This window comes from Mandrillus leucophaeus, unplaced genomic scaffold, assembly GCF_000951045.1.
Source record: "Mandrillus leucophaeus isolate KB7577 unplaced genomic scaffold, Mleu.le_1.0 Scaffold188, whole genome shotgun sequence".
Taxonomy (NCBI): domain Eukaryota; kingdom Metazoa; phylum Chordata; class Mammalia; order Primates; family Cercopithecidae; genus Mandrillus; species Mandrillus leucophaeus.
Window position 1 is genome coordinate 4,564,607 of NW_012101898.1, and position 16,689 is coordinate 4,581,295.

At 35.9% G+C, this 16,689-nt stretch overlaps 1 pseudogene; it reads left to right on the forward strand.

The window, feature by feature from the left end:
* The first annotated feature begins 1,290 nt into the window (after positions 1 to 1,290).
* LOC105538259 lies at positions 1,291 to 2,580 on the forward strand (annotated as a pseudogene).
* Positions 2,581 to 16,689: the final 14,109 nt, after the last annotated feature.

A 16,689-nucleotide genomic window follows, 5' to 3' on the forward strand; every position in this document is an offset into this window, starting at 1 on the left:
TTTAATATATAAAATATTATGTTAGGGACATTACTTTATCATCTTATTTTACTATAAATATTAATAATGTGGAAAATCCTTTTCTATTCTAATTAGTCATTACATTTTTGTATGTGAATTGCCTGATCAAAGCCTTTGCTAATGTTTCTTATGGAATTCTTTCTCTCTCTCTCTCTGATTGATTTGTAGATTTCTGTGGACTTTCATTATTTTTTCTGCAACATACATTATTCTTAGTTTTATTCTGTAAACGATTATTTTTTCTTGTGTCTTATTTTATAGGTCTACTTTAATTGATATGTAACTATATTGCTGACTTTCATGTCTACACAAATCTCCCAAAACAAATTATCACTAACTTTTTTTTTTAATATTTTAACCTAATTTTTTTAAAAAAATTCATTTACACTTGTAAATCTTTAATCCACTTGAAAATGACCTTTGGAGGTTTTGAGCTATTACTATAATATATATTTCAAGACATAAAGCTTGTCATTTAAACACTATTTAGTGAATAATCCACCTATTATTTATTACATACAAATACACAATATTTTAAACAAATAGATATATCATGTATCTAAATTGTGTCTTGGTTTTTCTCAATGTATCTGGCCACTGAAGGAGACAAGGAACTTAATAAAAGTTACATTCTTTTTGTATCCATATATTTCCCCCTCTTTCTTTCTGCTTTGATGTTATTTATATGAAATAAATAATTCTAAATCGATTATTTTTTCACAAATATCTTTTATATGATTCAACAATTATATAATTATTTGAAAATCTGTGCTTGTTGACTTCAAATTTATCAGCTTGTCTTCATTTCCGTCTTACCGGGGTTAAAACCTATAGAAATTTTTTGGAGGTGATCTAGGAGAAATACATTTTAGTCCTTTCATTCAAGAAAATGTTTCGTTTCATATTTGAATTATCGTTTGTCTATGAGCATAATTATATGTTCTAATTTATTTTCTTCTAGCATAGATATGTTTAATACGTAAATTAACTTTCTTCAATATATGTAACAGAATGCGTATGTCCTTCAGTATATATAAAGTTAATATATATCAAACAAGTTAGTTCAGTTCAAAGCTGATACCTTATTCAGTAAATATTGCTAACAAAAGAGACTTATCATTCGAAGTAGATGAAATTGTATCTATTTCACACCATAGAAAAAAACGAAGTCCAAATAAATTGAACATTTAAATGTAGCCTATAAAATAATACAGATCTTGACACCTGAGCGCGATTGCAGATGGGCTGCACCTGGCCTCATGGGCTGAGAAGAAAGCCAAGGTCACTGCAGGAATGAATGCTGTGGAAGAAAACCAGGGGCCCGGGGAGTCTCAGAAGGTGGAGGAGGCCAGCCCTCCTGCTATGCAGCAGCACACTCACCCCGCATCCCCCACTGTGGCTACCACGCCTGAGCCCTTGGGCGTCAATGCTGGGGACAAGAACACCACCAAAGCAGGCGATCATGAGCCGGAGTACGAGGGCGGCCAGGGCTTTGGCATTGGGGAGCTGGTGCAGGGGAAACTGCGGGGCTTCTCCTGGTGGCCAGGCCGCATTGTGTCTTGGTGGATGACGGGCCAGAGCCGAGCAGCCGAAGGCACCCGCTGGGTCATGTGGTTCGGCGACGGCAAATTCTCAGTGGTGTGTGGTGAGAAGCCGATACCGCTGAGCTCGTTTTGCAGTGCTTTCCACCAGGCCACGTGAAACAAGGAACCCATGTACCGCAAAGCCATCTACGAGGTCCTGCAGGTGGCCAGCAGCCGTGCCGGGAAGCTCTTCCCGGTTTGCCACGACAGCAACGAGAGTGACACTGCCAAGGCCGTGGAGGTGCAGAGCAAGCAGACGATTGAATGGGCCCTGGGAGACTTCCAGCCCTCTGGCCCCGAGGGCCTGGAGCCAGCAGAAGAGGAGAAGAATCCCTACAAAGAAGTGTACACGGACATGTGGGTGGAATCTGAGGCAGCCGCCTATGCACCACCTCCACCAGCCAAAAAGCCCCGGCAGAGCACGACGGAAAAGCCCAAGGTCAAGGAGATTATCGATGAGCCCACAAGAGAGTGGCTGGTGTATGAGGTGCGGCAGAAGTGCTGGAACATGGAGGACATTTGCATCTCCTGTGGGAGCCTCAGCGTCACCCTGGAACACCCCCTCTTCATTGGAGGAGCGTACCAAAACTGCAAGAACTGCTCTCTGGAGTGTGCATACCAGTACGACGACGGCTACCAGTCCTTCTGCACCATCTGCTGCGGGGGCCGCGAGTTGCTCAAGTGTGGAAACAGCAACTGCTGCAGGTGCTTTTGCGTGGAGTGTGTGGACCTCTTGGTGGGGCCTGAGGCTGCCCAGGGGGCCATTAAGGAAGACCCCTGGAATTGCTACATGATGTGCGGGCACAAGGGCACCTACAGGCTGCTGCGGCGGCGAGACGACTGGCCCTCCCGGCTCCAGATGTTCTTCGCTAATAGCCACGACCAGGAATTTGACCCTCCAAAGGTTTACCCACCTGTCCCAGCTGAGAATAGGAAGCCCATCCGGGTGCTGTCTCTCAGGACCCTGCATCAATAAGGAGCTCTTATCATCATCACTGACTCTAAGCAGTGGCAATAAGGCCTTGAATAATTTCGTGTAAAGTGCCAGTTATTTACGTCATGGTAATTAGAAGTAAACTTGGAAATTATTAAATATTCAAGTGTAGAAAATTGTAAGTTCTCAAATTACCAACTGATCCAAATATTTTTTTCTACCAAAAGAAACACTCGTGCGTTTAAGAACTATTACTGTACTCAGAAGTGTAGATTTTAATAGATACTCATCAAAGCTTGTGTATGTTCAGAAGAGGCATTTGAAACTCCTAGATTTCAACTCTTATACAGTTAAAGGAAATATATACTTGCATCTAAAGAGATTAAAAATTCACAATGGTCTTCCATTTGTAACACTGTTTTCACGATTGAAATAGTGATTATTATTAGATGTAACTATTACTATTATCTAAGAAAACTTTCCTCACCCCAGGAACATCCTTCATACCCTTGGAGTTGCCTCCATTCTAATGCTGCTCATTGTTGTGTGTTGAGTATCACAAAGGTGAGCTATAATCCATTAAATTACTAACTGGAAATCTTAAAAATAGAAAGTGATATCATATTTGTTTCAAATTTCTGTCATTTTCATTTTCATATCTGGGGCTTAAAATTCTGGATGTTATACATATTACATATTAACACTATTATTTATTTCAATTTTTCTAATCTCATAGAATTTCCAGAAGATAATCACACCTTTTGATTTACCCTAAAACAACTAAGGTGAAGGTAAAAAATGAGTTTGATTTGTACTGTAACCTACTTGCAGATCAGACTTTGAGCTATTATTCTATAAGCTAATATTGCATTCCTGCCTGTGAGGACTGTGGAGCTGGGGTAGCCTACTTGCCACTCCTATGGAGACTTCAGGGCATTTCACCCAAGTCTGGTGCTTGTGCTTACTGCTGGGGAATCCTAGGGTGAACTTTCCTGGTCTATCTCTACCCAACTTTATCCCCTCTTCTCAGGCTGAACAGGGAGCTCAGGCCGCTGTACATTCCACAGACTAGCCCATTGCCTGAGCCAACGAGAGCTTCTCTCAGTAAACCAAGGCCAAGCATAAACCTGACTATTACTGCTGCAACTGGCTCTTATCTGCAAGTACCATCTACTAGCCTGGAGGTTGAACTGCACAATCCAATACAAAATCTGAGAACACAGTGCATAGCACTTGGGAATGATAGATGTTTCCTGAGACTTCCACCATTCCAGCCCTGTAGGAGGCCATAAGCCTGCTCACACGCCGAAAGTATATGCTACTATAACCAGCATTTATGAAAGCTACCACACTAAGCCTATCTATAACCGAGAAATGCATAGAGTCTTTGCCACGGAAAGTACACAGAACCAAAGCCAAATGACCCTATGTCACATACACTATAGTCACATCCTGACGGGAAAAGAAAACCTATTCAAACAAAAATAAATTCAAAAATAAGAAGAAAAGATAGTTTATCCAGATGAGAATAAAAATATAATTCTGAAAATATGAAAAAAAGAGTGATGTGACACCATCAAAGGATCACACTAACTCTCAAGCAACGAATCCTAATCAAAATGAAATCTTTGAATGCCAGATAAAGAATTCATAATGCTGATTTTAAAGAAACTCAATGAGATCCAAGAGACAGCTGAAAGCCTATACAAAGAATTCAAAAAAAGTCAATTTAGGATATAAATTAAAAATTTACCAAAGAGATAGATACTTTTTAAAAACAAAAAAACAGAACTTATGGAAATCAAAAGCTCATTGAAGGAATTATAAAATACAGTTGACAGCTTATAAATTGAATAGCCCAAGCAGAAGAATCTCAGAGGTTGAAGATAGATCTTTCAAATTAATCCAGTCAGACAACAATAAAGAAAAAAATTTTTAAATGAGCTAATCTTTCTAGTGTGTAAAAAGTCTGAACTACAAGTCACAGAAATTCCTGAGAGAAAAGAAAAAGCAAAAAGTTAGGGAAACCTATTTGAGACAATAATTGAGGAAAATGTCCCTAGTCTTGCTGTAGTTTTACACACCCAGATACAAGAGGCTCAGAGAACTCTATGAAGACACATTGTAAGAGCTTAACCAGGACATATAATCATCAGACCATCTAAAGTCAATGTGAGGGGAAAAATCCTAAAATCAGCACGAGAAAAACATCTAATCACTTACAAAGAAAATTCCATCAGATAAACAGTGGACTTCTCAGCCAAAACTTTACAAACAAGAAGAGATGAGGTTCTGCTCTCAGAAAAATACTGTCAGTCATGAATTTTGTAACCTGCTAGAATAAGCTTCATAAATGAAAAATAAAGTATTTCCCAGATAAGGAAATGCTAAGGGAATTTGTCACAACTAAACCAGCCCTTCTATAAATGCTCAAGGGAGCATGGAAATAAAGATTGATATTTGCTGTCATAAAAGTACATGAAACTATAAGACTTACAGGTCTTATAAAACAATTACACAAATGGGAATGCAAAGCAACTGGATACCAGTTAACATTATGACAGGAGCAAAACCTTAAATATCAACATTAACCTTAAATGTAAGTGGATCAAATGTTCTTCTTAAAATATATAGATTGGCTAAATGGATTGAAAAAACATGATCTAATTACAAGCTGCTTGTAAGAAACCCACCTAACTGGCAAAGGCACTTTTTGGCTGAAGGTAAAGGGGTTGAAAAAAATGTTCCACACAAATGGAAATCAAAAGTGAGCAGGAGTAGCTGCTCTTATAGCAGATAAAACAGATTTTAAATCAATAATAGCAAAAAAGACAAAGAAGGTCACTGTATAATGATGAAGGGATTACTTCAACAAGAAAATATCAATTCTAAATATACATGCACCAACCATCAGAGCAGCCAGATTCATAAGACAAATTGTATTCTACATAAGAAAAGATACAGACAGTCATACAATAATTATAGGGGACTTCAACACCCCCTGGCAACATTAGACAGATCAGCAAGACAGAAAATCCACAAAAGAACCTTGTACTTAAATTGGACTTTAGATCAAATGGACTTAACAGATGCTTATATAACATTCTATCCAACAGCTGCACAATACACCCTCTTCTCCTCGGTGCTTTGAATATTCTCCAATATAGACAATATATTAGGCCACAAATCACATCTGAATAAAATTTTTAAAGTCAAAGTCACATCAAACATCTTGTTGGACCACCGTGGAATAAAACTAGAAATGAATTTTGAGAGGAACTCTCTATACAAATACAGAAAAATTAAGCAATCTGCTGCTGAATGTTCTTTGGTTCAAAGATGGAATCAATTAAGATGAAAATTTAAAGTTTTTGAAACAAATGAAAATGGAGACACAACACACCAAAACCAACACCTCTGGGATACAGCAAAAGTAGTGCTAGGAAAGGAGCTTATAGTGTTAAATGTCTAAACCAAAAAAACAGAAAGATCACAAAATAATAACCTAGTGTTGTACTTCAAAGAACGAGAAAAACAAGAGAAAACTAAACCCAATGCCATCAGAAGAAAATAAATAACAAAGACTGGGGCAGAACTAAATGAAATTGAGACACACATATATGTGTGTGTATATATATATATAGGATTAACAAAATGAAGTTGGTTGTGTGATAAGATAAACAACATTGATAGACCAGTAGCTACAGTAACCAAGAAAAGAAGAGAGAAGATGGAAATAAGCACAATCAGAAATAAACAAGTAGACATTACAAATGATGCCACAGATATGGAAAAGATTGTCGGAGACTACTATGCTCACAAACTAGAAAACTTAGACGAAATGAACAAATTCCTGGAACCATGCAACCTTTGAATTCGAACCATGTATAGACATTTTTCTTGTCATTATTCCCTAAACAATACACATAATCCCCTATACAATACGTTATTCCCCTAAACAATTCCCTAAACAACTATTTATGAGGAATTTACATTGTGTTAGGTGTTATAATATTTATATTATATTTGTAATATTTATAATATATAATATTATATTTATTATATAATGCCTAATAAAATGGTATTGAGTATACCAACAAGATTACTTATAATACTTAATACAATTAGTAAAAAGTATTAGTACCAACAGATTACTTATAATACTTAATACAGTTAGTAAAAAAAGAAAGTGCAGAGGTTGTAGGCAAATATATTGCCATTTTATATAAACTTAAACATCAGTGGGTTTTGGTATCTGCAGAAGGTCCCAGAAAATCCCCTGTGGATACTGAGGGACAACTGTTCTCACAACGGGGGAGTTTACTTCACCAATGTGGAATTTTCAGCAGATTACTGATGCCCATTAGAGATTGGTGCTCCCAGGGGCACTAATTTTTGGAACAGGTGATTCCCAGGCAAGAAGGATTGAATAATCTTTACAGTCAGACATTTGTTGTAGGTGAGAAATGTGGTTTGTTAAAATGCAGGTTAGCCCCTAGTTAAAGATACAATATATCAAATACCTTAATATTAGGCCAGTTAATAAATAAAATTTCAGCACATGGTAAGAATTTAGGAAACTTTTTTGACTTTTATCTAAAAACAATGTTTCTCAACCCAGGGCAATATTGCCTTCTAGGACACATTTGACAATAACTGGAGACATTCAATTTGTATATAACTGGGAACTACTAGTGTCTTCTATCTTTGGTGGAGGCCAGGGATGATACTGTTTCCTTAAGTTAAAAAATCCCCAGTTAAACACGAATTCTCTAATGTTTTATTATTTTTAATGAAACTGTTTTTGAGATCCTAGTGTTCACTAGTAACCTTTCTTAATATGTAATCACTATACCAAAAAGCTCTTAACATTTAGATAAAATATTCAGTAACTGCTTAATGGTGACTGCACTCCTACTTATATTTTTGACTCTGATTCATCATTTCCTGATCAGCAGTTTTAAATATAATTGAAGTATCAACATTCCTTTGAGTTTAATGTTAATTAATAATATGGTTCTGTTCTTTGAAAAATGTGCATGTCTGTAATCTCCTTTGACTTTCTGTAATATTGCTGGAAGTTCCTAGTGACTAAATTCAATTACGTTAAATCATTTATACTTCTAAACTGATGTCCTAAACCCCAAACACTGATTGAGATTAATATAATTAAATCATTTAATTGAGTCAGGAACACAAGATCTAAAATGTGAGCATATATAGAAAAATAGGTTATTTCTAAATAATAAATCAACTGTACTATAACATTTTACGTTAACTAATTTGGACTAAATTTTGGAAATGAAGGTGAGATTTTTATGCTCACTTAAAAGAAATATTTATGGCATAAAGCAAAATGTCTTTACATCATGAAACAGTCTTGTTATATTCAGAGGCCTAAATCTTTACTTTGCTAAGCACTGTACCACTAAATTTTGGAAAATTTTTGTTTTAATCCAAGTGATAAATGACTAGCCTTGAAAATGTTGTAACGTATGTGGTAAATTAGGAAGAATACGTTGAAAAAAAATCATTCAAGTTATATCAGTTTGGAATTGTGACCCAAATTACAGCTGTTGAGGTAGATATAATTTAATAATAAAGGTTTATTGGCAGCCAAATGTGAGGACTGACCTGGGAAGACACACCAACAAGGTTAGGAGTTTCCAGAATCTGTTACAAGTTGGAAGGTGTGAATAGAAAACTTTAGGAGAGGGAGGAGAGGCTTCATACCAGAGTTGTCCCTTCTTGTTTGAGAGTGTGATACAGAGGTTACAATCATTGTATACAGATTGCAACATACAGGCTAAAATGTCTACCTGCAAGACCATCAGTAAAACTTCATGTTTCAGAAATAAATCGGAGTCCTTCTCAGTGTCATTAGGTTATGCATTAATCTGTACATCAACAATTTGAGAAACTAATGATAAGATTCTTTACTCAGGGACAGAATGTCACTGTGACTCACAAGACTGTCACATGGCCAGTTATTTTGGAGGCCTGTTTACTTTTAAAGGAAACTGTCCTGTATGACCTGACACTGTGACCTAACTTATCAGAATACAGACCTACAGCAACAGAGATGGAAAGAGAGATGATTATTTTAAAGAGGAAGGCCATAAGGAAATCAGAGTGTGGACAGCTCTCAGCGGGAGGTTGATGTACCAAACATGATCATTGTTGTTACTGTTGTGAAATTAATGGCTAGAAAATAATCACTCTGAAAATTCTGGATGCTTCACAAACAGGCAACAAGTAACAGTAAGAGCCAGACACTGTCAAATACTATGAGCTATGAATTTAGAAGAAAACATGTTTAGGTTTAGATATTAAGTATATGATGATATTATTATACACTAGTTTAATATTTGCACATTGGACATATTATTCATTGTAGTGGAAAGTGTAGCATTGAATGTATATGTAGTAAATGGTGGTTCTTTAAATTTTATGTTAGTCCACTCTGTAATCGTGTGCTTCTGTGCATCTAATTATTTATTTTATATTTGACCTATGTATATTTGAAATATATATGTATGTTAGTACATTATCTTTAATGAATGTTTTCTCTTTACATTAAATCAAATGTTGAACTGACTGTACTGCTCACTCACAGACAAACTGGGTTTCACAGGTCTTTCATAGCAGAGAAGTTGAAGCTTGTAGTGGAGTTCTCACTCAAACTTTTACAAATTTAGAAGTAACTGACACACATCCACACATGTGCATGTGCACACATACACAACACGAACATACTAGGGATAAAGAGAACAGCCAGGCCATCAACGCATTCCAGAATCCCATTCCTGCCTTGTAAAGAACCTAGTGACAAGTCACTGGGAAGTTTTCACATATTGTTTTGTAATTAGAGACTTTACTTACAATTACCTAGAAGACATATATAGATGGCTAATATTTAATTAAAAATAATTTAGTTATCAAAACAGACCAACATTTTAAGTAAACACTCTGAAGAAAGCATGCTGTTTAATTTTGACTGATTTTATTTGAGAAGACATTAAATATATTTTATTTGAAAGAAGTCTTGAATATGGATGATCATTTTTGACATAAATAATACAAGATTCTACATAAATTCCCCTCATAAATAAGAGAGAAGGAAAAATGAGACACTTCATGGTCTGGTGGCAAGAGAACAATGAACTAAAGAGCTGCTCTAAATAAGCTTTGCAGGACAAAAGTGTCTTCCATTTGTCAGTGTATTGTAACTATAACTCCTTTCTCAAATTTATTGAAAATGGGACAGAGAGTTGCCAGAGATCACTAAACAGCTTTTTTTTTTTTTTACTGTCCCCAAAGTTAATGATTAACTAGAAAGCATATACTCAAGATTTGTAAAACATATTTGCTTTTAAAAATCTTAAAAGAAGTGAGGAAAAAAGGCACAATACCTTCAAAAGGATGACCTGAAGACCACCCTGGATTTCCCCAGAGAGGCAGGGAAGCCAGAAGACAACAGAACGGGAGCTTCAAAGGGGGAAAAGCAGATATCAGCTGACTTAGAATTTAAACCCATCAGAATATCTTTCAGAAAATAAAGATAGAAAGACATTTTTAGAGAAATAAAGTGGCACCGGATTTGTCACTAGTAGAAGTACATTAAATAACTATATTTTTTAGGGAGAAGGGCAATGATGCTGAATAAAAGCTTGAAGATGCAAACTTGAAAGAAGAGCATTTGAAATGGCAAATATATTAGTAAATATGAATGGATAGTTTCTGTTAGAACTGTGGTAATTATGACTTGTGGAGAAACCCCCAATAATGAGAAAAGAGAACTAACTTAGAAGAATCAAATCACATGAGAGAGGTAGGCTATAAGTCAGGAAGAGGACAAAGGAAATGAAGGTGATTAAAGGAAATTGTCTGATATGAGAAGCCATAAAGGTACTAAACTGTGATAACTCAAGAACATGTGCTATAATTGCTGGGTAATCATTAAAAAGCATAGTAAAACAATCTTGTAATCTTGCAAATCTTGTAAATCTACCAAGCCAACCAGAGTAAATAGAATAATGAAAAAATAACTCAAGAGAAGTTAAAAGAAAAAAGAAAAGGAAGAGTAAAATGCAAGATTAAGATAAATAGACATGAATCTATACTCATCTAAGTAAGTCATTTAACTACAAATGGACCAAATTCTCAAATTAAAGAGCTACCTTATTATATTGGAGGAACACATCTAAAATGTAAAGAATAAGAAATCTGAAAATATTGGACAGTACAGATCTAGACTTTAAGACATGATTGCCCTTATAAAAATATATTTATAGCCCTATAACTAAAGGATACGTACACAAAATATTCTAAAATTTGTTCAGAAAGTATTTGTAAGCTCTTACTATACACTTTCCTTAAATGTATAACGTATCAACAGTTAGCTGTTACATTCTGTATCAACATTTTTGCAGAAATATTAACTTTCATTTTCCATTTGAATTCACAATTTTCAGGCTGAATTACTCTCCTCTCCCAATTTCTCCCCTGGCTTATTTGGTATTCTTTATATCATTTAATGGCATCATTCACCAAGTCACCAGGGCTAGCACTTGAGTGCTATACACAATATTTTTTTTTTTCCCTCCAGTCTCTTCACTTCCTCAAAACCACTGATAGTGAATATGCAGGCAATTTATCTTGCTTGGAACTACTTCAATTAAAGACTGTCACAATATCTTTGAGTCTTTAAAGGAAATGGCATGGGCTTTGTGATAGTCTGTTTGTACTGCTCTGATAATATACCAGAGGTTGGGTAGTCTATAAAGAATGGAAATTTATTTCTAGATTTGTTTTCATAGTTCTGGAGGCTAGGAGGTTCAAGATCAAGGTGCCAGCAGGCTCAGTGTTTGGAGAAGGCCTGTTCCTCAGAGATGGTGCTGTCTCAGTGTCCTCATGTGGTGAGAGAGACAGGGCAAAAAAGGACAAATTCTGTGTCCTCACATGGTGGAAATGCAGAAGAGAACAAACCCATCCCCTCACAGTCGTGTGTAAACGCTCTAATCCCAATCATGAGTGCTTCATCCTCATGGCTTCATCCTAAAACCTCATCTATTAACGCTATAACTTTGGCTACTTAGTTTCAACACAGGAATTTGAGAGACACATTGAGACCATAACAGGCCTCAACCTGCTGACTCCCTAGATAACATTTCCACCTCTTGCTTGCAGTATTTGAAATCCACATGCCATAAAGTTTGCATAGTTGGAAGACCTTCGTCAAGTTAAAAACTTGTCCCCAAATACTTGGTTTGCACAGCTATGTTTCTTCTAATGAGAATTTAAAATTATATCAAGTAGAAATACAAAATATGACTATATTTCCTTGATTCTATGGTGACATCAATCATAAGGGATACTGTATGTGCATGCACATAAATACATCTATGTATGTGTGTACAGTCTTTTAAAAAAATTTCAAACATGTCAAAGTGAATAAAAGGCGAGACTTGGAATCACAGAAATGTGTTACTGTACCACAGTGAATTACTCCCCTCAATTCTAGGTCCAGTGTAAAGAAATTCTATGGATAGTAATACCTTTATGAACTCATCAACTGACATTATTTCTAAGTCTGTTCGATACGCCAGTCGAGGTTTTTATCTAATCCCCATTCCCATGCATGTAATTGTCTGCCTAATAGTCCTACCTGGTCATTTGGCAAATGAAAATAAGTTGAACAAGCCCGACATTAATTGATATTCTCCTCCTTTCGCCAAACAAGTTTCATGCCCAGATTGATTTGTAGGGATATCAGCATTGCTACATTATCTCATTCACACTGTAGAAACGTATCTTCTAATCTCATGAGAAATGTTAAATTCTTCTTGGGAACACAGTTATTTTGTGTATCTGCTACTCTCACCAAATTGTAAGTGTTTGGGAATCTGATAGGACCAATTCATATGATGTACCTTGTAGGTTAGTGAAGTAGATTGAATAAAATATGTTTTATGAGATTTTCAGATAATAAAATGGTTACTTTTGTGTACCATAAAATTATCTGCAGTCCTGTTATTTTCAGATTTACCCTCTAAATATGAAATATGAGATGATTTTATCATTGTATTGGCCTAATTCTTTGAACATTTAATATCTATGTCAACTCTTCCCTCCGCCCCCGTCTGAGATAAGAATACACACATGTACACACACATGCAGATACAGAGAGGGACTGAGAGAGAGACCACAAGGAAGTTTAATGAAGCAAATCGAGCACATATATGTATAATACCATAAAAAAGAAAATAAGACAACACAAATTTTCCCCTTTGTTTCTCTCTGTCTCTCTGTGTGTGTCTCTCTCTCCCTCCTTCTTTGTGCTTTCCAGTATAATTATATGTGAAAATGCCCATTATACTGATTCATTAGATTTAATGAAGTAGATAACTTTTTAATTTTAGAGAATAAATTTTGCTATAAATATACCAAATTATATGTTTTTGAATAGCTGTATTTCATGCTAATTTCATGCTCATGAATACAAAATTAATTCCTTTCATTGATGTTAGCAATGCAAATACTAAGTGTGCAAATTACAACTCCATTTTCTCCAATATTTTGTAGTTATTTGACTAACATATTTCTTATGCAACCTGTACTTCAAGATTGACTGAAAGAAATTTGTCTATAAAAAGAATATATACAACAAACCCCTAGAGTAGTGAAATCTTCCTTTCTTTCTGTCTCTTTAAGCTTTGTTGATTAAAACATGGCTGCCTTTTCTGAATTAGACTGGCAAGGTGTCAGAGTCTTGATGAATTGTTTAAGTTCTGAATATGGTTGCAATGTAAGTGGGAGGAAACATAGAAACCCTTGGGAAAAGGAATGTCTTCTTAGAATACAAAGTAAGTAATGCAACCATGTTACAAATAGATGTGGAAAGAGAAGACATGAAATATTTGACTTTAATAGAAGTAATTACTTGAAAAACCAAACACAGAGAAAACTGCTTAAAAATAGATACTTTATATGCAATAAACCATCCTCCAGATTATGTGTGTAGTCAACCAAAGACTGCTAAAAATGTTAACAGATTGAAATATATCTAACTCTGATATGGAATTGAGCCAGGATTCGATGCTAGTATATCAAACAAGTCTTGCGAGGTGAAGGGGGTAAATCTCTTTAGCTTTGGAAATTATTATAACATTTTAGTTGCGCTAAAGTTACTACTGGACTGAGCACCCGGGTAACTTATCCTACTCCCAGTTACATACTTCATTTTAGGAAAAAAGTATAGTGATTTATCACTTTAAATTTGGTTCCCTTAAAGTTATCAATTTCTTTCATAAAGATAGAATGCAACAGTATATTAAGGAGTACTTTGTAAATACCAGTGTGCAATACTAACATTTGATTTCAGTTATTATAATTAATTCTCAAACTCTGGAATATGAAAGATTTCTATTGCCAGAGAAAATTATTGTAACCATATGCAAATGTAAAAAATATCAAATAATTATACTTTATTAATATTATTTGTTATTCAAATAATATACTTTATTTTGGTGGCAGGTAAACATTGTTTCACTTTCTCAGTTTTGAGTATGCATATGTAACTAATGATTCAGTTTTAGGAATCTTACGTGAGAATCTATACATAAAGCACTGTAGTTGGCTCACTAAAATCTCTACTAAGATTCACAGAGGAAAATTTTTTCATATGAGGTCGACTGGGATCTTTCTTATTTTAAGAAATTCATAGCATTTAGCTTACACAGTTTTCCATAATTAATGCAAATATTTAAGCATATTTATATCAAAATATAATCAAAGTTTCTCCTTCAATGTTACCCTGTACCCCAGGCCCTTTGCCCCATTCAAAAGTTGGGGTCTTCTACCTTTATCATCTCAGAGAAGGGTGGCATAGCAGAACGCAACTATTGTTGGCCTTTGTTTCCAAAATCTTGATGTTGAAGATGGGGGTGTTAAGAACAACTCTCTGGGCTTGAATAATATATTTTAGAGAATACTTAGTGAAGACTTCCTGATCTTGATTCAGGAAAATCATCCTAGTTGGCAGGATTAAGAGTTCTGGTGGATAGTTTTGAATATTGAAAATATATTTACAACTGAATATTTGGGAAGGAGATGTGTAATATTCAGTGCAGAGCACTGAGCTTTGCACAAGAACCCTCTGACTCCACCAAGGATGTGAAGTCCAGGTGTGGTGGGAGAGGGGTAGTCAAATGCCTTGGTATGTTTAGAGAATCCCAGGACAGAAGTAAAATGAACCACATCTCCAAGGCAGAGGCTCAGCAGTGCAGAAAGACCTCAATGAAGGAATGGCTCATGGTATATCCAAGCAGTTATGACTTCAAACATCCAAGGCTTAAGGAGTGAAGAGAGCTTAGAAGTAGCTGAGAGACATGAGGAGATCTCATGATTCAAGAGGATATCATTTTGTGAATCCTTGACCCAAAGTTCGATAGTAAGTAAAAATAAGTGGAAATTCATGAAGATGGGCTCCTTCCCATCTCTTCAATCTTGTTATTATACAAGTGCTGCCAAAACACTTGCCCCTTGTAAGCCTCCTGGAACTTGACACAACTCTAGAGAAAGGGATAAAGGTGAGAATTAGAAAGTGACCTATTTTAAATTTCTACCATCCCTCTAAATGGGGGAGAGAAATGGAAATAATGTTTAATTATTGTAAAAGATAATTAAGAATGCTACTTGAATTTGTGTTCTAAGCTACAAACTTGTTAGTAAGAATAAAAGTAACGGGTGCAGGAAACTGTCTCCGAGCCTGACAGAGGGTCTTAAGGAACATGACTCCATCATTTGGGTCAAGGTAGTGAACAATAGTCCAACAGAGACTCTGGTAATGTGATTGACTCTGACTCCTTCAGCAGCAAGCTCTCCTACTCCTTGCTCTAGTGCTTCAACTAGTGACTCAGCTTTCCAATTTCTGCTCTGAAAGGTCTTGGCAATCTCCAGTGACTCTTATCTTTTTCTGCCTCATGATCTTACTTATCATCTTGCTTACAGATCCCGTCTTGCTACTCCTCTACTTTAATGTTTGCATTTTTCTCCACTTATCTGATATTTAATCTTTCTTCGAAATTGGGTTAGCTAGGTTCCATCCAGTCTAGATTTCATTCCTTTCAGGCCATATCTAAGCTAAATTACCCTCTTTGGCTAATCACGTAGTGGTCTAGGTCCTTAACTCACATTATACCAAGGCAGGTACCTTCAGCATAGGCGATCTTCAGGCTGTACTGTGAGTAGGACAGAGACTTCACAGACAAGGAGGGGTTAACTCTCAAGTATCCATTATGGTCTATATATACATTCTAGTTCTTATCTGCCAGACAGTTAAATAGCTTCAGAAAAGGCTACCTAAAATAATCCAGTAACAGGGACACATCCTTACCCTTGTTCACCCTCATCTAAAAGGGTTAACAATCCAAACAAGGTATAGTACCCAGAGGTGAAGCAGAGAAGTCACTATATGAGATGCTTTCCCTGAGCCAGTCTTTGCAATTTCAACATTAATTCATTCATGCATCTGTTTATTTAACTCTTATAGGGCTTTGGGTGCATTGATGATATGAGATAAACATCCCGACCCATGAATTCCATTTTAGTATGAGAAGAGGGACATACCAAATAAACACACTAAATAAGATAACACATAGTGCGTCAGAAGGCAGTATGTGTTACAGGATAAAAAGAAAGGAAGAAAAGGCAAAGGACATTGGAGTTGAAATTTATAAATAGGATGATTGGTGTGAGCCTCATTGAGAAGATGGCATTTGAGTTCTCCTCCAGTTCTATTTTGATCCGTATCCAGTGACTTTTGCAGTGACTACTCTATTTAAGAGAGGACAAGGGATGATAAACAAGAACCATCTATTCCTGATTCTTGAGCAAATCAGCCTCGGCTTCAGAACGTATCTTACAAAGTAAAAAAATGAAAGTCAGAACATCTTGGAAGGATGTGTGGGCTATCCTCCAACCTCCCAACTTTGGTAGATTCAGGGTGAGGCAAATCTGGTATGAGTTTAGTTTCCTGGGGCAAGAATGCTTGACTATAGCTCTAACATATCACTGGAAATGTTGGGAAAAGTTGAAAATGTTTTTGACATCACTCCTTTATTGGGGACGCTATATGTTTTCATGTGATCG